Below are 23,216 nucleotides of genomic sequence, written 5' to 3' on the forward strand. Positions count from 1 at the left end.
TGGCTCTGCCTCCAGTCTTAGTTTCCTGCTCATGCACACCTGGGAGGCAGAAGGTGATGCTTCAAGTCCTTGGGTTCCTGCTGCCCGGGAGAGGCACTTGGAGTCACTGGCTCATAGCTGCAGCACGGCTCAGTCCCACCAGTGGAACAGCAGATGGCAAATCAGTCTCTTTCCCCCTCCCTCCCTCTCTTTTTTGTCACTTTGTTTTCCAAATAAATAAAATACTTTTTTTTAAAGATTTATTTTATTTTTATTGCAAAGTCAGATATACAGAGGAGAGACAGAGAGGAAGAGCTTCCGTCTGAGGGATTCACTTCCCAAGTGACTGCAACGGCCAGAGCTGAGTTAATTCGATGACAAAAGCCAGGAGCTAGGAGACTCTTCTGGGTCTCCCACATGGGTATAGCGTCCCAAGGTTCTGGGCTGTCCTTGACTGCTTTCCCAGGCCACAAGCAGGGAGCTGGATGGGAAGTGGAGCTGCCGGGATTAGAACTGGCGCCAACATGGGGTTCTGGGGCGTTCAAGGCGAGGACTTTAACCACTAGGCCACCACACCGGGCCCTCAAATAAATAAAATACTTCTTTTAAAAAATTATTTGCAAGGGAGAGAGATGGGGGCAAGGACACACACACACACACACACACACACACACACACACACACACACACACACAGAGCTATCAGGGCTAGGCTGGAGCCAGCTGAAGTTGAAAGTCAATCCAGGTTTCCCACATGGGTGAGGAACCCATCACTTGAGCCATCACTAGTGCTTCCCATAGTCTGAAATAGCAGGATGCTGGAGTCAGGAGCAGGGGCTGCGAATCACATCTCATGCTCTGACGTGGCAGGTCATTGTTAACAGTTAAATTGAATACACTCCCACTCCCCCCTTTTTAAAGGCCCCATTTAGCTATCAGTTCATCGTTGGCATGGATTCATGATTTTCTGTTTTACACAGTATTCGCTATTTTATTACTATGCTTATTTTGGTTCATTCTGCCCCACATTGGGCCCCTTCAACCTGATTTCAGGCCATATGCCACAGCCCTAGTGGCAGCAGCCATCTCTGCACAGAGTTAGTGCACTACCATGCCCTGACGCCAGCTCGCAGCTCTGTCATACCACAGCTGGGTCAGCCACACACACACCTGGCTACACTTGTGGGGTTTTCCTTTTCAGAATTCTCAATTGGAAATCTCTGTAGAATAGGACTCTCGATAGGCTTGAAGACTGATTTGGCAAAGACGGAATTTATTGGGGACTCGTGTAATGGCATACAGGCCTCCACCTGTGGAGCCCATATGGGTACCACTTCTAGACCTGTCTGCTGTGATCCAGCTCCCTGCTTATGGCCTGAGAAAGCGGTGGAGGATGGCCCAAGTGCTAGGGCCACTGCTCCCAGGTGGGAAACCAGAAGGAACTCCTGGATCCCAGCTTCTAAGCAGCTCAGCTCTAGCCATCATGAGCATTTGGAAAGTGATCCAATGGATAGAAGATCTCTCTCTCTCTCTCTTTCTCTCTCTCTCTCTCACTGCCTTTCAAATAAATAAATCTTAAAAAAAAAAAAACCCCAAAAGATTAAGTTTATTAGGTTAGGCCAGCCTAGACAATGTGTGTATCTATTCGTTTTGCTTTTATTGATTACAAGGAAAATTCTTTCATAATTTTGTTGCATAAATAGAAGTACATAATAGATAAAGCAAATAAAGCCAGTAGAAATGCCAGGTTCATTTTTTGCCATATAACATCAATTTCTTTGTTTCTTTGTTTCTTTTTTCTTTTTTTTCCCCCCAGAGCTTACTACAAGGAAAACAAGTAATTTGAGTCCCATCTCCTTTCCCTGGCCACCCTCTAGTGGAAGTGAACAGAAATAATTCAATGGCCCATCAACTGAAAGTTGAAAGAAGAGACAGCTAGGGGAGTTAGGTGTTGAGATCACCAATTAGAGCTGGAGGGGCCTGAAGCGATGTTGTGTCCAATCCGTTATAGGTTCGTAGGTGGGGAATCTGAGGTCCAAGGAGGATGGGGCTTCTTGCCCCAAGTCACAGGCTAATAGTAGAGTCAGGACACAATCCACCCCCTAATATGCACCATCATTTTAAAGAAATTCTTCACAATTTTTCTACTCAAAAAAAAAAATTAAGGAGCTGGTGTTGTTGTGCTCTACTATGTAAAATCACTGCCTGAGAGGCTGGCATCCAATAGGGACATTGGTTTAAGCCCCAGCTGCTCCACTTCCACTCTCTTCCTTTCTCTTTCTCTCTGTTCCCCTCTCAGTAAACTGCCTTCCAAATAAATATTTTTCAAATTAAAAGCAGAAGAGTTTATTTACATTTTGCAACCTCTCTCTCTATAGTTCAGGACTTTATTCTCAGGAATGGAGGTGGACAGTTAGTAGTTACTCCAAAGTACCATAACCCCAGCCTGCTTTCAGTTCTTTTCAAAACTGATGGGAGAAAAAGTGATTTAAAAAAAATCATGCAGGGGTCTGCACTCTGATGCATTGGAAGCTGCTGCTTGACACTTCTGAATCCCATATCAGAATGCCAATTCGAGTCGCAGCTTCCTCACTTCAAATCCAGCTGCCTAAGAATGTGTGTGGCAAGCACACGTGGCCTGAGTGCGCGTGGGAGCCCCAAAGGACACTGCACCATTGACAGCCATTTACGGAGTGAATCAGTGGATGAAATTTCTCTATGTGTGTGTCTTCTCTTTCTCTCTGTTTAAATAAATGCTTAAAATTTTTTCATGCAGATCCACGTAAGGGACCCAGAGGAAGTTCCCAGCTTCAGATTGGCTCAACTCCGGCCATTTCAGCCATTTGAGGAATGAACCAGCAAATGGAAGATCCTCTCTCTCTCTCTCTCTCTCTCTCTCTCTCTCTCTCTGTAAATCTGTCTTTCCAATTAAATCTTAAACAAACAAACAAAACACCTCTTTTCATGTGAAGAAATGGAAGTTGATGTAGATGGACTGGATCCTGATGTTGGGTCCTGACATCAAAGGAATTCCCATGCAGTTCTGACTGTGGGATCACGTTACAGAGGGATGTAGTTGTTTAACCCTTGTAGACCCCCTTGTCAATTTAGCAGTAGCTGCTCTATAGCGTGTCCACTGAGCGAGCTGGAATGTTTTTTTATCTGGTGATGGAACGCAGAGGATTTTGGCATCTCGTCAATAATGATGACCCTCCAAAACGATACCTTGCTTTGCTGGTCTTAACGGCAGGTTAGCTGGTTAGCTGATTTGAAATTTGGTTCTGCCTATGCATTGCCTTATTTTTTCTGTAAACAAACAAAAGTTACTTTAATATTTTTTTACATTTTATTCTTGATATTGTTTACATAGTTGAGAGGGATGCCCTCCCATGTGGGCCTGCGATTAGGGTGGGGAGGGTCATATCCGATTAGGATGAGGAGGGTCAAGGTATGGAGGAAGGTGGGTGGGACAAATGTTCCCGTTTCTCCCTGCGTCCGCAGGGCCGGGGTGGGGAGGGTATCCCTTGCTTTATGAGGTTTCTGTTTGCTAACAGCAATCCAGCTGGCAGTGGCGCCCTACTTGATCCCTTTCATGCTCGCGATTTCATCATCAGAGGAATCCTGTGAGAGAACAATCCGGCAACAGACCGCTGTCCTTGCTGGCCTGGATTACTGGGTTACTGTCACATTGTCTTCAGGGGGTTCCACCTCTGGTTGTAAGCCCTGCCCTGCCCCCTTCAGTGCCCTCTGCCTGCTGATTGCAGCCTTCACACTGTAGCCTGTGGCTCTCAAGACAATGCTTGACTGCCCTGACAGGCCTTCGTGACCCAATCCAAAGTCACCTTTGGCCCTACACATTCTACCCAAATGATGTTTAGCATTTGGTGTTCGCATAATGTAAAACTTTGAAAAGCAGCAACTAAACATGCAATTCTTACATTTTTGGAAACACTGTAAAATAAAGTGTATATTATTTTTGGTGGCAGCTTAGAAGCATAGCACTTTTTCTTTTTCTTTTTTAGAATAACACTTTCAGGATGATATATCTCAGGGCCAGCATTGTGGTGTAGTGGGTAAAGCTACTGCATGCAGTGCTGGTATTTTATATGGGCACCAGTTCAAGTCCTGGGTAGTAAAGTTTAATTCAGGTCCCTGCTTATGACCTGGGAAAGCAGTAGAGGATAGCTCAAGTCCTTGGGCCCTTGCACCTACAGGGAAGACCTGGAAGAAACTCCTGGCTCCTGATTCTGGTCTGGCCCAGGCCTGGTTGCTGCAACCATTTGGGGAGTGAGCCAGCAGATGCAAGATTTGTCTCTGCCTTGCCCTCTGTGTTTCAAATAGATCAGTCTTTTTTGAAAGATAAATTTCGCAGACCATAAAATTCCTAAAATAGCTTTTTAGCAGAAGAAAGTATTGTAACCATTAGACTTTACAAGGCTTTGCTTAGGACAGATAATTGGGTTCAGTGGTTGAGGTACTGCCTGTGCCATCTGCATCTGGTGGAAGGCGTGCTTTGGGCGTGTGTTTTTAGCTTCTGACCCAGTTTCCTGCTGAAACACACCCTGGGAGGCAGTAGGTGACAGCTCAGGCTTAGAGTCACGTAATTGGGTTCTGGACAGCCATGTAGCAGACCTAGCTTGAGTAACAGATTCCTGCCTGCAGTCTAGTCCAGTCCCAGTGACAGCAGACATTTAGGGATTGAACCCACACATGCAGGATCTCTGTCTCTCTGCCTTTCAAATAGAAAAGAAAAATACATTTTAAAATGTTCATGTAATCTAGGTAAGAGGAAAATCACAGAACTGGAGAATAGCTCCAATCACCATAGTTGGAACTAGTTAGCAGATGGACACATAAGGCCTGCAGGAAACCCCACATCATGACACACCTTGGATTTAGAACTGCGGGGAATTTCGATGGAAATTGATACCTCTGAGAAAGTGGAAGTCAACCAGTGGTGGTGTTCTGAGGATATTCTTTTTTTTCCCCCTGTTCTTAAAGATTTATTTTTTGAAATAGTTACAGAAAGAAAAGTAGCGTTAGAGATCTTCTGTCCACTGGTTTACATCAGAAATGGCCACAATGGCTGGAGCTGGGCCAGGATGAAGCCAGGAGCCGGGAGTTTCTTCCAGGTCTCCCACGCAGGTGCCAGGACCCACTGCATTGGGCCATTTTCTGCTGCATTGCCAGTCATTAGTAGGGAGCTGGATTAGAAGTGGAGCAGACAAGACTTCAACCAATGATGGGATATGGGACACTGCTGTAAGCGCCAAATACCAGCCTCCCCCATCTCATTAGCTCATGTTTTTGTTATTTACTTTATCTTTTTTTAAAAAAGATTTGTTTATTTTTATTGAAAAGTCCGATTTACAGAGAGAAGGAGAGACAAAAAGATCTTTCATCTTCTGGTTTACTCCCCAAATGTATGCAATGGTTGGAGTTGAGCCCATCTGAAGCCAGGAGCCAGGAGCTTCTTCTGAATCTTCCATGTGGTGCTGTGTCTCCTCTACTGCCTTTTTGGGGCCATCCTTGACTGCTTTCCCAGGCCACAAGCAGGGAGCTGGATGGGAAGTGGGGCTGCCAGGATTAGAACTGGTACCCATATAGGCTCCTGCATGTTCAAGGTGAGGAATTTAGCCCTAGGGCGCCGTCACACCGGGCCCAGAATGGAAATTTTGTTATAGCCATGCAACTCATTCGTTTTACATTAAAAAAAAAATGCTCAATAGTTTTTTTAAATTAATGATTTATCTGGCAATTCAGTTCTACCTCATTTTTTTTTTTTTTGAAAAGTTATGAACTGGGGCCTGGGGTGGTGCTCTAGCAACTAAAGTCCCTGCCTTGAACGTGCCAGGATCCCATATGGGTGCCGGTTCTAATCCCGGCAGCCCCACTTCCCATCCAGTTCCCTGCCTGTGGCCTGGGAAAGCAGTTGAGGATGACCCAAACCCTTGGGACTCTGCATCCATGCGGGAGACCTGGAAGAAGCTCCTGGCTCCTGCTTTGGTTTGGCTCAACTCCAGCCATTACAGCTACTTGGGGAGTGAATCATTGGGCGGAAGATCTTCCTCTCTGTTTCTCCTCCTCTCTGTATATCTGACATTGCAATAAAAAATAAATCTTAAAAAAAAAAAGAAAAGAAAAGAAAAGCAATGAACTGGACCCACTTTGGTAAAAGCCATGGTACCCTATTATTAGAATCCCTAGTATTCTTAGCATCAATTCAAGAGTTTTCAATTGTCCCTCACTTGGTGGCCATGACCTATATGAAGTTTTAGGATGATTGGGAAGTATGAGTTTTGGGTTGTTGTTGGGGGAGGCAGGCAGTCATGCAAGGGACGAGGAGAAAGGAATTTCTTTGGTTACCTCTTTGTCAGGCAGGTGGATTCTGAGAAATTTGAGAATTTATGAACATGTCCAATCTGCCTACATAGGCCTAGAAAGTCTTCATGTATCCCCAGAGTCAGAGGCATTTATCTGTCGTTGCAGCTGCTCCAACCCATGGCTTCTTGAATGCCTCTGCTTATCAGGATTGCTTGGTGAGTCTGTAAATATGTAAATTCTCGACCTGGCTCCCTGTGATTTGATTCTGGAGGCTTGGCATGGCGCCTGGAGCTGTCTACGCTGTAAACACTGTCTCCTCTCCCAGCATCCGATGCAGGTTGTGTGTACACAGGAAATTCTGGGCTGGAGTGTAGGATGCAGAGGGCAGTCGGCCTGTGAGTTCTTGGTTTTTCTCTGTTCAGGTTCTGGGGCAGGCCTCTGAATAAAGCTAAGTATAGCTACTTTGTTCATTCTCCGTCAGCCACACAGGCTCCAGGGGAGTGAACACACAGGCTCCAGGGGAGTGAACATATTAATAGCTCTTCCTGCATGTTGGCTACTGGCCAAATCCCACCCCGATCTCCCCGCCCCCACCCCAGCCTTGTTCCTTCCTCATTTGGCAGATGGCAGGGTCTTTGCAATTGCTCAGGAGCTGTGATTAGTCCAAAGGAAGGTTTAGTGTCTTTCAAGAATCACGGCAGGTAGTAGCATGCTGCTGCTGGCTTGTGATAGCCAACTAGTAACATTTGCAAGGCATTTGGTAAACACAGGCACAATTAAAACTGAAATTACAACAAAATAAATTTGAGTGAATGCTCAAAATTAACCACTTTCCAAAGATTCTCCTACAATGCATTTTTATTTTTTAAAAAAGATTTTTATATTTATGTATGTATGCATGCATTTTAAATTTAAAGGCAGAATGACAAAAGGAGACGCACAGTGAGATCTTACCTTTACTGGTTCACTCCCCAAATGCCCCCCCCCCCCCCAGTAGCCAGGGCTAGGCCAAGGTGAAAGCAGAAGCCTAGAACTTGTTTGAGATTTTCCATGGATGTGACAGGGACCCAAGGATCTGAGCCACCTGCTACTTGCTGGGAGCATTAGCAGGAAGCTGGATGGGAAGTGCAAAGCACAAGAACCAGTACCTTCAGTATGGGCTGTGGGTGTCCCAAGCAGTGGCTTAGGCAGCTCAGCCACAATGCCCACTTCTACACTATCATTTATGGTTTTTAGATGATGTTTCTGGCCTATGTATGGTAGAAAGATTATGTAAGTATGCTAGCATGCTGGAGGACATCATTTTGTTAGCTTGAAATTGGCCGCAGTTGAGAATACTGACTCTGTGGAAATTGGCAAATGCCACAAATCTGAGTGGCTGAATTTTTTTTTTTCCTTTAAGGAAAGATGACTGTTAAACAATTGGCCTGCACACCACCACTACCTGCTTGTAGGCCTGTGTCAGTCTTTTGACTTTTACTCAGCAGAATTAATTTCTTGAACTGCTATTCTTAGCTCAACAATCTTAAACTTGATGGAGCGAAATTCACCCCTAAAGGGTTGTTAAAAACAGACTCTTGACTCCCTCCCTCCAAAGACAGGTTCAGTGTGATCCCGGAACCTGTGGGTTTAACAAGTTCTCCAGAGCTGGTTGTTGAGGAAGATGAGGCACATGGATCAGGAGGCAGGAAGTCCCCAGGGGAACTGAAGGGCAAAGACTTAAAAAAAAAAAAAAAAAAAAAAAAAAGGAAAAACAGAATGTCCTGCTCTTGACATTAATGCACGACAGTGAGATGCTTTCATGGAACTGTTTATGTGTGGGAGCTTAAAATAAATCCTTTCCCCTAATGGAGATGTACAAAAGCTCAGCTGACTGAGCCCAGCTCTTTCTTCTTTTGTTGTTTTCTTTTTTTTAAATTTGAGCCCAGCTTCTAATGTTTTGCTCCTTTGATTTACAGATGCCTATGTCAAGGCAAAAATTGAGCCAATGAAGTGTTTATATGATGGAACATTTATACATCACAAATGCATTGGAAGGGGCTGCACCGTGGCATAGCAGGCTAAGCCTTGCCTGTGGTATTGGCACCCCATGGGAACCAGGAAGAAGCCCCATGCTCCTGGCTTCAGACTGGCCCATCTCCAGTCCTAGCAGCCATTTAGGGAGAGACTGAGCAGATGGAAGATCTCTCTGTCTCTCCAAATCTGCTTTTCAAATAAAAATAAAATCTTTAACAAATGAAATACATTGGAAATATCTGATACCTAGTATGATTATCATGCCATTATATAGTATAATATGTATGTTCTTAAAATAGATAAATAAAATAATTACACTGCAATATCAACAGCAGCTATGTCTGGAGTCTTGGTACTATAGGTTATCATTTCTTATTAATACTTGTATTATAAATGCTAGGTTTTCTCATTGCTGGTGGAAATGCAAAATGGCACAGCTGCTGTAAAGAGCCGCTTGGCAGCTGCCTGGGAAGTTAGCCATATGACCAAGCTATTCTACTCCTAGGTATATACTCAAGAGAACTGAAAACAAATGTTCATACAAAATTTGTGCACAAATGTTCAGGGCACCATTATTCTTAACAGCCAAAGACGGGAAATAACCCAACTGTTGATCCATCAATGAGTGGATAAACAAAATGTACAATAAATTATTTATACATAAAATGGAATAAGTACTGATTCATGCCACCACATGAATGAACCTTGAAAACAGCATGTCTAGCTCGCTACAGAAGCCAAGCAACAAAAGACAACATATTGTATGATTCCACTTAAGTGAAATGTCCACAATAGGCAAATCTCTATGGAGACAAAAAAAAATAGATTAATACAAGCAGAGAAGGGAAGTGGAAAGTGACTGCTAATGGGTACATGGAGTGATAAAAATGGTCTATATTTGGCAGTAACTCTTGTGCAATTCTGAATATACTAGAAGCATTGAATGGTAGATTTACATGGAAGAATTTAATGGCATATAAGTCATGTCTCAATAAAGGCAGATAGAAAAAAGAAATCCAAAGGGGAGAGTGTCTGTCCCTCCCAGTGGTTAAGGCGTCAGTTAACACTTTCACTCCGTTTGTCAGAGTGCCTGGGCTGCGCTCCCAGTTCCTGCTGCTGATGGCAGCCTCCTGCTAATTCAGACGTGAACTGGTACTAGAGATGGCTCACGTTGTCAGGTTCGTGCGATGCACTAGGGACACCTGAACTGAGTTTTCAGCTTCAGCACAGGGCTGTTGGGGGTTTTTGTGCATGTTCCCCAGATGGAAGTGTGTGTTTTATCTCTTTCAAATCAATAAATTCTCAGTGCATATGAAGGAACTAAACTTTCAACATTTATTCATAATTATTTGAAAGGCATAGGGCAAGAAAGATCATCTACCCACTTGTTCACTCTCAAAGGGCTCGCAATAGCCAAAATTGATCCCGGATGAAAGCATCTGGAAATCCATTGAGTTTCACGTGTGAGTTTGGCGACGGGGTCCTAGCACTAGGGCCATCACCTGCTGCCTCCCACGGTGCCTCTCAGCGGGAAGCTGTATTAGAAGCAGAAGTGGGACGGGATCCGACGCACTGTAACACAGGCTGTGGGCATCTTACGCAGAGGAATTAACTGCAGTGCCACTATGCCCACAAATGGATTTTGACCTTAGGCATTTCTTTTAGTATTTGGATATATACAAATTTATATGCTTATCAGCTCCTCATAAACCCTGGCATTCTAAATTGTTAATCTGCTTCATCTTTGAACTTGTCTGGTTTAGATGAATTTAATGTGCAATCTTAGACACAGAACATTAAAAAAAAGCAGTAGGGCCAGTATTGTGGACACATAAAATTGCTGCCTGAAACACTTGCATCCCATATGGGTGCTGGTTTGTATCCCAGCTGCTCCATTTCCAATCCAGCTCTGTGCTGATGGCCAGGGAAAAGCAAGAGGATGATCCAAGTGTTTGGGTCCCTGCAAGTCACGTGGGGACCTGAATGAGGCTCCTGGCTTCAACCTGGCCCAGTCCCAGCCATTGCACCCAACTGAGGAACAAACAATGGATGGAAGCTCTGTTTTTTCCTCTTCCTTTCTGTAACTCTTTTAAAACATATACTCTTTTAAAACATATATAGCTTTTAAAAAAGCAGTCATAGGGTTAACTTTACTACTTCCAATTTCTTTGTTTCCCATCGGCAATATTGTTACTTTAAAATTTTAATTTTATTTACTTTTAAAAGGATTTATTTTATTTTTATTGAAAAGTCAGATATACTGAGAGGAGGAAAGACAGAGAGGAATATCTTCTGTCCGTTGATTCACTCCCAAAGCAGCTGCAATGGCCAGAGCTGCACTAATCCGAAGCCAGGAGCTTGGATCCAGGTCTCCCACATGGATGGAAGCTCCCAAGGCTTTGGGCTGTCCTCAACTGCTTTCCCAAGCCACAAGCAGGGAGCTGGATGGGAAGTGCGGCTGCTGGGATTAGAACGGGCACCCATATGGGATCCGGGGCGTGCAAAGTGAGGACTTTAGTCGCTAGGACCATGCTGGGCCCAAAATTCTTATTTTAAATAAAACAATTGCCCGGGGGCCCAAAATTCTTATTTTAAATAAAACAATTGCCCGGGGGCAGAGTTTTGTCGACTGAACTGTGTTCCCTCAGAATTACTATGTTGAGGCACTAACCTAAGTACCTCAGAATGTGACTGCAATGCAAGACAGACTTTTTTTTTAAAGACTATTTTAATTGCAAAGTTAGATTTACAGAGAGGAGAGACAGAGATCTTCCACCTGCTGGTTCACTCCCTAAGTGGCTGCAATGGCTGAAGCTGAGCTGATCTGAAGCCAGGAGTCTGGAGCTTTTTCAGGGGTCTCCCATGCGGGTGCAGGGTCCCAAGGCTTTGGGCCGTTCTCTACTGCTTTCCCAGGTCACAAGCAGGGAGCTGAAAGGGAAGTGAAGCAGCCAGGATACGAACCAGCACCCATATGAGATCCCAGCACATGCATGGCAAGGACTTTAGCCACTAGGCCACCGAGCCAGTACCACAAGACAGGCCTTTAAATGAGTGACTGTGTTCAAGAGAGTTCATTAGGATGGCTCCTACTGCAATTTGAGAGATGACCTCAGAAGGGGCTATTGGGACGTATAAAACATTGCCAGGGCCACCGTGTGCATAGCGAGGTGACTGAGTGGAAGGGCAGCAAGAGCTGTAGGTATGCACAAGCTAAGGAGAGGGGACTCAGAAGAAACCAAGCCTGCTGACAGCTCATGATCTCAGGCTAGCAGCCACTGGAACAGAGAAAAGCATCATGGTCTGTGATGTTCTGTTATGGCAGCCCTAGTGTACTCACAGTGATTCCAACTCTGGGGCTGGCAGACTTGTATTTATAAATGTCCACAGCTGGGGTGGGCATTTGCTGCACCAGTTGAGATACAGCTTGGGATGCTCATGTCCCCTCTTGGAGTGCCCTGCTTCAAGTCTCCATTCTGCGCCTGATTCCAACTTCCTGCTAATATGTACCATGGGAGGCAGCAGTTACAGCCCAAGTACTTGTGGGAGATTTGGATTGAGTTCCAGGCTTCTGGCTTTGGCTTGACCCAGCTGTAGCAGTTATGGGTAGAGGAGGGAATTTCTGTTTAACTCAAAGTGAAAGGTACAAAGCCATGTCATTTACATCCTATGTGGAGTTCATCGTTTCCTGCTAATGCACACTTTGGGAAGCAGCAGGTGATGGCTCAACTACTTAGGTCCCTGTCTCACATACGGGGATTGGATTTTTTTCCAATTTCTGGCTTTGGCACAAGGTCAGTTCTGGCTATTGCATGCATTTGGTGAATGGACCAGTTGATGAAGGTTCTCTTGTCTCTGCTTTTCAAGTATACAAAAATAAATGAATAAAAGAAAAGGGCAATGCAAAGTGGAGAAAATATGGTACATCATGAGAAGTGGTGTGAATTGGAGAACCAGACATGACAATTTTGTCATGTGAACATACACTTTAGTTTCCCCCATTAGACTCCTGCAAGAACTTGACATAGATTAAATCTTGACATTTGCTAAATAAAGGAAACCTCAGTGCAGCAACAAATAATGTTAAGCATCTGAAGGCAAGGTAGGAAGAAATCTAGGGAATTTCCCAAGTACTGCTTAAATGCACAGTGCGACTAGGCACATCACCAAGTTCCACTAGCTTTTATTTGAAGGAAAAGATAATTTAAATGATTCTAATATAAAACAGCTTGTGTGTGTTTGTGTGTATGTGTGGCGGATGAGTGGGCTTTTGTCCAGCTTTCTGCTCACGCATATCCTGGGAGACAGCAGGTGGTTGCTTAAGTACTTGCTTCCCGGAAACTCTGGGAAAGTCAGTCTGATATCCAGGGTCCTGGCTTAAATACTATATTCTGGAAGCAGTGCTGTGGCACAGGTTAATCTGCTATTTATGCCCACCTGCATCCCATATCCAGCTTAGCTTCCTACTAATGCACGTGGGAATGGTCCAAGTACTTGGGACCCTGCTATCCTCTTGTGAGACCAGATGAAGCTCCTGGCTCCATCTTGGCCAACCCCAGCCATTTGGGTGTGAACTGGAAGATGGAAAACCTCTTTTTGTTACTCTGCCTTCAAATCAATACACAAAACTTCAAAAAGAAAATTATCCTACAGTTGGCAAAGTTGTTTGTCATAGGGGTTCAGGTTGACAATGCTGAGATTGCCTGATCTGTTATGCTGGAATTGAACAAATAAGCAAATGCTTGGTAAGTGGGGGAGGGGGTCTAGCTTTTCACTCTTAGAGAAGGAAGTTACAGATAAGACAGAACAGTGATGTTTCTGCTTAGTCACAGTCATCAGTAAGAACACATGTTTAATTTACCAGAGATCATTATACAGAAATATCTATAGGGCCTGGCCAGATGGCTCTGTGGCTAAATCCTCCCCTATCATGCACCGGGATCCCACATGGGTGCTGGTTCTTCTCCCGGCTGTTCCACTTCCCATCCAGCTCCTTGCTTGTGGGTTGAGAAAGCAGTAGAGAACGGCCTTCGGACCCTGCACAAACTTGGATATCTGGAAGAAGCTTCTGGCTTCTGATTAGCTCAACTTTGGCTATTGTGGCCACTTGGGGAGTGAACCAGCGGATGGAGGATCTTTCTGTAATTCTGCCTATTAAATAAAAATAAAATTATCCTTAAAAATATTTGAATATAGGTGTATATAAAATTAGTATATGTACAAGTTTTCTTGGTTCTAGCAGCTTAGAAAGAGAAATAGCACCTCAGTAGCAACAAGCCCACCACCACGCAGTTCTCAGCTTCTAACACCGTTCTCCAACAGAAGGAGTCAAGTCACTCTCAATAAATCTCTTTGGATAGGGGTTGGCATTGTGGCATAGCATGTTAAGCTGCTTGTGACACTGGTGTCCCATCTTCACATATGGAGTATAGGTTCAAGACCTGGCTGCTTTGCTTCCCATTTGATTCCATGCTGATGCACCTGGGTAAGGAAGCAGCAGATGGTACAAGTACTTGTAGCCTTCTCACCCAAATAGGAGACCGAGATGGAGTTCCAGATTGTTGGATTTGGTCTGGCCCAGCCCTGGCTGCTGTAGTCATTTGGGGACTAAATCGGCAGCCAAAGATCCCTCTCTTTCTTTCAAATGAATAAATCTTTAAAAAAAAAAAGGGGGTGGGGGATAAATGGATACAGAGAATATATAACTTTAGTGAAAATCGAATAATTATTGGGATAAATGGGTACAGAGAATATATAACTTAAGTGAAAATCTAATAATTATTTTAAAATTAAGTTTACTTAAATAGTAAAAAACCCACAATGTGCCCATGTGCAATGTGTTGTCCTGGATTGGCTCTTGGTAAAATAAAGAGCTTAGCAGAAAAAATGTGAAACCTTAATAAAGTCAGGCATCTACTTAGTAACTTTCTTGGGCTGGCACCCTAGCGTAATACGTTAAACCTCTGCCTGTGGTGCTGGCATCCCATGTGACTGGTGGTTCATGTCCCAGTTGCTCCACTTCCAATCCAATTCTCTGCTAATCGGTCTGGGAAAGCAGTGGAAGATGGCCCAAAGCCTTGGGACTTTGTACCCACAAGGGAGACCCTGAAGAAGCTCCTGGCTTTGCATAGCCTCAACTCAGGATGTTGGTGGCCATTTGGGAAGTGAACCAGGAGAAGGAAGTGTTGTGGGCTGAGGAGTTGATTAGCATTTGTTAAGCTTGGCTCCTGCAGGAAATGGCTTGGAGGCTAGTGGCACCTTGTCTGTCAGACTCATTAGCATCCAATTGTTCTGCTAGAGGCTTGGGGGAAAGGTATGTATGGCTGAATAAAGGGAGGCTGAGAGAGACCTCTTCCACCACTACTGGTCTCCTTTTGGTGTCTGATTCCCTGACCCTAGCCGTGTCCATGCTACCGGCCCAGCTGCCCGGAACAGGTGGCGCCTAACGTGGGGCACGGCATGGCACGGCACGAACATCTGAGGGACCCCTGGACCTGCGAAGGTAAGTTTAGAATTTAAGAATTTTGCAGGGGCATTATTGATTTAATCCCCAGACCCTCTCCCTGCGCTAGGGCACGAGGGACAATCTGAGGGACCCCTGGAACTTTGGAGGGGCATAATTGATTTAATCCCCAGACCTTCTCCCTGTTTAGGGGCACAAGGGACAATCTGAGGGACCCCGGAAATGTAGAGGCAGGTTTAAAAATTTTCACAGGGACATAAGTAAATTTATCAGGGAGCAATAACTCGATAAAATGCAGGTAATTAAGGGAGTCCGAGATCTGCTCCACTCACAAGGCACCGACAGTAAGCTTAAGGCCTCGCAGAAGTTCGTTGAAACTATCTGCGACGTATCCCCATGGTTTGCTCTCCTTGTAGCCACCTTTTTCCTCTGGCACTTGGTAAATATTGCTTTGTCATCCCATCAAGCAGTGGTGCATCCCTTCCTTCAAAAATTATCTATAAGAAGGGGGAGGGAGCCGCAAACCAGAGTAAGTAGACAGAAGGAACTCCAAACCAGGGTAACAAAGAAGGAGCTGCAAGCCAGGAATAGTAGACAGAAGGAACATTGAACCAGAATAAGTAGACAGAAGGAATTCCAAACCAGGGCAAGTAAGGAAAAGAAACCGCAGAACAGACAAAGTGTAGAGCAATTGTGCGAAGTAGATTCAGAGTCCTCTTCTGAGGACGAGGAAGGGGTAGAGGATGGAAGTGAGTCTTCCGAGGATCCCCCGCTCATTGGAAGTTTGGCTGAATGCTTTTGCTGGCTGCTTTTTGATTCATCCAGACCTCTAATACCTGAATCTTAAGTTTCCTATTGCCCGGTTGTCCACCTTTTAAATATCTTTATAATATGATCAGGAAGCAAAAGTCAAGAAAAATGATTTTACAAAACTTGTCTTCTAGGCTTGCAAATTGTACTTTGGAAGGTCTTTTGTTGTGATAAATGTTTGGCAAGCTAGCTTCATCTGCATATCCATGGCCCATGGCAACTTTTGGGATTTTAGAATTCTAAGAAATACAAGTAATGCAAGGCAAATCTCTTAAGTTTCATTTGTGATATTTTCAAAAATGTGAAATTTTATTGCAAATAATTTGTTTTAGAAGTAAACTCTAACGCATTGTTAAATTATTTCAAGGTATAAGTTAGATTAATGTGGTATTGTATACAAAGCATTTTTATAGTTTAAAATCAGTCTTGTGTTTTCGGCTGTTATCAGATTTCTCACTGCTTTACTTGGTTAAGATTTTGTATTTGTTTTAAAGGTATTTGAGTGATGATTCCATGTCAATATTGGAGTCTAATCTATAATGCGTTAGACTAACAACAACAACAACAACAACAACAAAAACCTTCTTTTAGATATTTTTAGCCATCCTTAAAGAGGCATCCAAGAATTCAAGTTTCCAATTCTTGGGTTTCCCTTGGTACTCGTATACAGCCTCAGGATGCCAACGGATTTATCTCCCGTTTTGTGGAGACAGTTAATCAGGCTGATTGGATTAAGATTATTGCTAAATGGAGTAAAATTTTGTCGTGTCATAATGTACACACCTATGGAATTGTGAAGGTTGAAATTTTAGTTTACACACTTTTAATGATTTAGCTCTGCAGTTGTATCTGGTTATTCACTATGTATTCTTAGCATAGCTATTTACTGAAAAGACTAAAATTCGCATTCTTATTATGATAAAAGAATTTCATAAATGTGACTTTTTTCTCTCAAAGTTGTGGTTCAAAGCTATTTACTTCATGGTTTTTCAGCTACTGGTTTCTGATGAACACTACTACCACTAAGTTTAATTGAGAACAATTTTTTTTAAGTCTCCAAAAGTGTCTGTGTGTGTGTGTGCGCGCGCACATGTGTGTCTTAAGTTTGTCTTCTGTATAAGTTGTTTAGAATTGTAATAATGTGTTACTGTCTCCTTATTAGTCAGAAAATGTTCTAGATTTTTGTGAATTAAGTTTAAACTTCCTGTAGGAAACATTTTAAAAAGCAGGTAAATTTACACATCTGTCTCATCAGCTATCTGGATCCTTAGCTGCAAACCCAGGACACATAATTTACATATCAATATCAAAAGCAGGTTGCCTTGAGCTCTGAATTCTGCAGGCACTCCCAGAGCTTTCTGATAGGACTGTGAAAGTATCTAAATGATTTTTAAAACTCTGCTACAAACTCATTTACTTTGACTAAGATTACTGGTTAACACAGATTTCTTTAATTTATATAATTCAAATTGCTAATAGTCTGTTTTCAAAAAACATTATGTCATTGATATAAAGCTATTATTTGACAGTTTTCACTCTATACTGTCCCCATAAGAGTAAACAACCTGGTATTTCAGACCTAAGGTCCCCTTGCTTAATATCCTTAAGGACAAGGTATTATAGAACGTGCCAACCGTACTATCAAGGATTATCTTACTAAAACTAAAAAGGGGGAGTATAGCACTCCCCGAGATCATTTGAACCTTGTATTATTTATCTTAAATTTCCTAACATTGGATGCTGAAGGACGGTCTGCTGCAGATTGTCACTGGAATCTGTCTCATAAGGAGAAGGGTTATGTGATGTGGAAGGATCCCTTGACCGGTCAGTGGCAAGGCCCAGACCCCGTCCTCATACGGGGGCGAGGTTCAGTTTGTGTTTTCCTAGAAAACGAAAATGCTCCAAGGTGGATTCCTGAGAGGCTTGTCCGGCAAGCTCCTGCTGCTGAGTCTTGTGAAAGCTCGGGTACTAGCCAAGATGATGGCATTTGAAGATCGACGGGACAAGCAAGTATATTAGACCTTTATATAAGTATATTAGTATTTGGTAAGCACCCCTCTCTTTATCTTTTCTTTGTCTTATTGAGAGAGGGGTTAGATTGGGTAGTAGGCAGTCAGGGTATTCTGGGTACCCAAGTAATTTTCTCAAAAAATAAAATCCCCCACCGTGTCTTAGAGCAAGTCTCTTCCAAGGGACAAGGATGCTATTAACATATCAATTCCCCACCTGAAGTATCGGCCACTACCTCTGGCCATTGTGGGAGGGCCTCAGGCCGATCTCTTTATCATTGATAGGAGGGCAGGAAGAAGTAATACACATCTGCCCTAGGCCTGGAATGTCCGATGTCTGGCACCTTTGCGGCCTTTTGTCCCAAGGCAAAGTGCCATGGAAAGCAGGAATTTTCTTTGTTTATGGATTTCCTGCCAGTTTCTCCTTTAACCAGACTTCAGACTATCTGGTGTGCCACCCCAGTTGTTTAGGGGCTGGCCCTTTATAAATAGCTCAATTTCTGCCCGTGCTTTTTCTTATTATTCCCCTGTTATTACCACGGGGAAATTACCCACCTTTTCTATGTGGCAGCTTTGTGGGGTATGGACATGCACTGGCATGCACCCCGATTTTCCTTCTTTAGGAATGCAATTATTCCTATGGAATTTATCAGTTCCATCACTCCTCTGGACTTGAGGACTCGCTCACGTGGATATACCTCAGCTCCTTGAATTTTGAACTTGTGTCTGCCTGTATTATCCCTATGTTTCTCTCTTACATACAGAAAAGGCCTGTAAAGTGAATGACACCGAGTTCCAGTGCACCCTGACAGCATGCTAGAATGGCTATTGTGATTCTGCTGTTATCCTGCAGCCGCCCTGAATCCCGCTGTGCCTGTTGGGACTGACGGAGAGGCCTCTGTTGGCCTGATAAGCTCAAAAGAGACTTTGGCATAACGGCAACCATTGTAGCCAGTACATCAGCAGCCGCCACCAGCAGCTATCGTGGTGACAGTGATCCAGGTCTCAGATCAGACTGCCAGAGTTATGGAACAACAGGACTTTACTATGAACATGAGTGGGTGGGCACGCTTACGCTGTAATTGCGGGTTGATTTGTTGGCATAGAACAGCAGATGCTGTGAGATTTGGTTTGGCCTCCTGTATTCCATCATATGCCTCTTTGTGTGTAACTCCCCTGTAGTGCAGAATGTTTCTCCAGGCCCGGGAATTGCTGTCTGCGCATTGCTACCGAACTAAGATGTTTCTATGGTCAGGGCCTCTTGTCCCCCATTACGCCTCTATGTATGTTTCACCTGTGTAGTGCTATGTCTTCTCAAGCCTGAGAATTGCTGCCTGCTTGTTGCTACCGAGGTAAATCACTCCTAGCCATGGAACAGGGTAACCAACCTCCCCAAGTATGGTTTGTGCAGCTGCAGCAGACAACGCGTTGGATGGCAGCCAGATGGACTGGGCACTGACCAACCTAAGACAGGGGCTCCGTCATGCTGCGGAGATTCCCAATGATGGGTAAGGCTGGTAACCTGGAGTCCACAACCTAAGACAGGCCCAGACAAGTCTGCTTTAAAACAAAGAAGGGGGGGGGGATCTGTTGTGGGCTGAGGAGTTGATTAGCATTTGTTAAGCTTGGCTCTTGCAGGAAATGGCTTGGAGGCTAGTGGCACCTTGTCTGTCAGACTCATTAGCATCCTATTGTTCTGCTAGAGGCTTGGGGGAAAGGTATATGGCTGAATAAAGGGAGGCTGAGAGAGACCTCTTCCACCACTACTGGTCTCCTTTTGGTGTCTGATTCCCTCACCCTCGCAGTGTCCATGCTACCGGCTAAGCTGACCGGTACAAGGAAGACCACTCTCTCTCCTTCTATCTGTAACTCTGTCTTTCAAACAAAAATACATCTTAAAGAAATAGCTTGCGGGGCCTGGCATGGTAGCTTATCAGCTAGATAAACTAGCTTATCTAGCCTTGAATATGCTAGGATCCCTTATGGGCGCCAGTTTTAATCCCAGCAGCCCTGCTTTCTATCCAGCTCCCTCCTGTGGCCCGGGAAAGCTATTGAGGATGGCCAAAGCCCTGGGATCCTGCAACCCATGTGGGAGACCTGGAAAAGACTCCTGGCTCCTGGCTTCTGATCAGCTCAGCTCCGGCCATTGCAGCTGCTTGGGGAGTGAATGAATGGATGAAAGATCTTCCTTTGTCTCTCCTTCTCTCTATATATCTGCCTGTCTAATAAAAATAAATAAGTCTTACAAAAAGAAAAAAAATCTTGCCAGCGCTATTTAGTTGTAGTGAATGTAACATGGTAATATAAGATGCAACATTAGGGGCAAATGGGTAAAGCAGATGACACTATTTTCTTTGCTCCTTGTATACATAGTTATCCCAAAACAAAAAAGTATATTCAAAAAAGCAGTGCAATGCAAGGAAGCTTAATGTATGAACAACATCTGCTTAACCCCCCACTAATAGTCTTTATTCTGGCATTTGATTTGTTTGGGACTATGTGGTAAATTTCTTGGGTTATCTTCATATACATCCTCAATGCTGACAGTGTTGAATCAACCTAAAGGACCTGACAGTATTCTTTGCACATGTATCCATGTTACAAAGGAATCCTATATTTCCTAGGAAACCAGCTGACTGGAATCTAAAGAAAAAGGACCAAGATGTGAAAGTGAACAAGACAGCAGTTGATAGAGCCAGGGGTCTTTTACGTAAGAAGTTAGCTCAAAACCGAAGAGATGTTACAAAGTAAGACACTAATTCTCAGCTGGGAGAGGCAGAAGCCCAGAAGCTACGGAAAATAAAGAAATGGTGAGAACTCCACTTTGCTTACCATACCTACGGTTTACTCACAAACTCTTTTACCCGTATCATCCTTACTGATTGTAATATTAGATTAATGGTTTCATGCGGTCTGAGAATCAAGTGGTTGCCAGGAGTGTACATTTCTAGGGCCACAGCCACAGGACAGTGCCATGCTTTTACTTGCTTCAATGACCGTCTTCTTTACCACACTCTTGAATTCTCTGGGCAAAGGCATGCCGCTGCCGATTCTTCTCAAGGCCCAGCAATGTTGTGTACAGAACAGGTGCTCAACACACAACGGCTTAATGAATAAATAAGGCAGGAAGATAGAAACCACTGCAACAAACTTTTTCATTTGAAAGTTTCCAAGGTAAACATTCAGTTCTAAACACTTCTTCAAGGCGAAGTATTTTAATAATTACAAGGTTAGCACTGTGGCATAGTAGGCTAATTCTCTACTTTTGGCATGGGCATTGTACATGGGTACCAGTTCCTGTCCTGGCAGCCCTACTTCCCATCCAGCTCCCTGCTTGTGGCCTGGGAAAACAGTCGAGGATGGCCCATAAGCCTTGGGACCCTGCACTCACATAGGAGACTCAGAAGAAACTCATGGCTCTTGACTTTGAACTTGGCCAGCTCTGGCTGTTGTGGACATCTGAGTAATAAATCAGTGAATGGATAACTTCTTTGTGTCTTGTAGCTCTGCTTTTCAAACAAAAATAAATCTTTTATAAAAAATATTTTATTTATTTTTATTGCAGAGTCAGATATACAGAGAGGAGGAGAGACAGAGAAGAAGATCTTCCATCCAATGATTCACTCCCCAAGTGAGTGCAATGGCCAGTGCTGCGCCAATCCAAAGCCAGGAGCCAGGAACTTCCTCCAGGTCTCCCATGCAGGTGCAGTGTCCCAAGGCTTTGGGCCATCCTCTACTGCCTTCCCAGGCCACAAGCGGGGAGCTGGATGGGAAGTGGGGTGCTGGGAGACGAACCAGTGCCCATATGGGATCCCGGGGCGTCCAAGGCAAGGACTTTAGCTGCTAGGCCACTGTGCTGTGCCCACAAAAAATAAACCTCTAAAAATTTTAATAATTCAATTTTCCAGTTTAGTGGGGAGAACTGACCTATAATGCCCAAAAATATATAACTGGTATTGGAATTTGAGGAGAATATATAAGCAGACATTTCAAAAGGTCATGGAAACTGGAATTAACAGATTGCAAAAATACGGAAATTCATGCATTTTTTTCAAAAGGCACTTTTCTGCGAGTTTTTTTAAGACCACTCATACTTAATACATTTCAAAGAATGTATTATATTGCCCAGCTATGTGATCTGAAGACCCAAGAAAATGCCATGCTAAATTATGTTGAATCCTTAATGGCTTCATTACAATTAAGGTAAATAAAACAGGGGTGGGGTGGGGAAGGCTCCATATGACTCCTCACAGAGTGTCTGAATGAAAGATGAAATCTTTTCATGGAAGCACAATGGAACAGAATTACTTTTTTTCAACAACTAGGTTTATTCACTTAATAGAACACTTGTTGCTTTAAGATGACTGTACTAAGGCGGGGGGGTTAGGGAAAGGATAAGGGAAAACCCAGGAGCCTATGGAACTGCATCATAAGATGATGATAATAATAATAAATAAATAAGATAAAAAGATGACTGTACTAGACATTTTTCCCAGTATTAAAATATTGTCTTTTACGAAGAGGGAATAGCAAATGATGGCAGTAAAAAATGTTTCTGAGTCCAGTGCGATGACTCAATGGCTAAATCTTCACCTTGCAAGTGCTGTGATCCCATATGGGCACTGATTTCGTGTTCTAGGAAAGCAATGGAGGATGACCCCAAAGCCTTGGGAGACCTGGAAGAAGCTCCTGGCTTCAGAATGGCTCAGCTCTGGCCATTGTATTCACTTGGGAAGTAAGCCAGTAGATGGAGAATTTTCTCTCTATATAAATCTGATCTCCCTCTCCAATAAATAAAACCTTAAAAAAAAGTTTTTTTTGGTGGCCAAAAAAAGGTACTGCAATGTCAGTCCCTAAAATGCTATACATTCATGAGATCCCTTTGTGTATAAAGGGTTTTCATATACTATCTTTTTATTTGGTCGGGGAGGGCACTCAGGGATTTGAGTTAGCAAGGGAAAAACATAAATTATTTGAATATACCTACTGGTTGGGAATCAAGCTTTGCATATTCATCTTCAGTTGAAACAAACATGGTACAAGAGACTATACGTGCTCACAGTGAAGGGTGGATGTTTGGTACTATGGTTTAAAGTAATGCTTGGGATTCTCACATCCCATACCAGAAGACTTGGGTTTGGATCCCAATTCTACTTTCCTGCTAATGTGCACCCTGTGAGGCAGCAGCTCAATAACTTGGGCTCCTGCCAGCCATGTGGAAGAACTGAATGCAGTTTTAGGTTCCTAGCTTCAGCTGTCTCCCAGTCCCAGATGGTGTGGACATTTGGGAAGTGAGACAGAAGTGAATGAAAAAAAAATCAATACTTATTTTTGTTTTTCTTTCTTTTAAATTATGTGAAAACAATTATTTAAAAACCAAGAAGTCAGCAAAAGTCAAGCTGCTCAAAGAGTTGATTATACTAGCACCCAGACCTTAGGGCTGAAGGTATTGTGGCTGGTTAGAAAGCCAATGGTAGCAATTCAATCTGTCATGTAGAAATTCAATCTGCCATGTAGAGTACAGAAGAGCGAGGAAGCCAAAGTAAAATGAAGGATTTGGCTTGGGAAAAGGGATGTAGAGGGGGAATGAATAAGGTTGGGGGGTGGGATGGGAAAGGA

This window comes from Ochotona curzoniae, unplaced genomic scaffold, assembly GCF_017591425.1.
Source record: "Ochotona curzoniae isolate NIBS_2020 unplaced genomic scaffold, NIBS_Ocur_1.0 scaffold_1852, whole genome shotgun sequence".
Lineage (NCBI taxonomy): Eukaryota > Metazoa > Chordata > Mammalia > Lagomorpha > Ochotonidae > Ochotona > Ochotona curzoniae.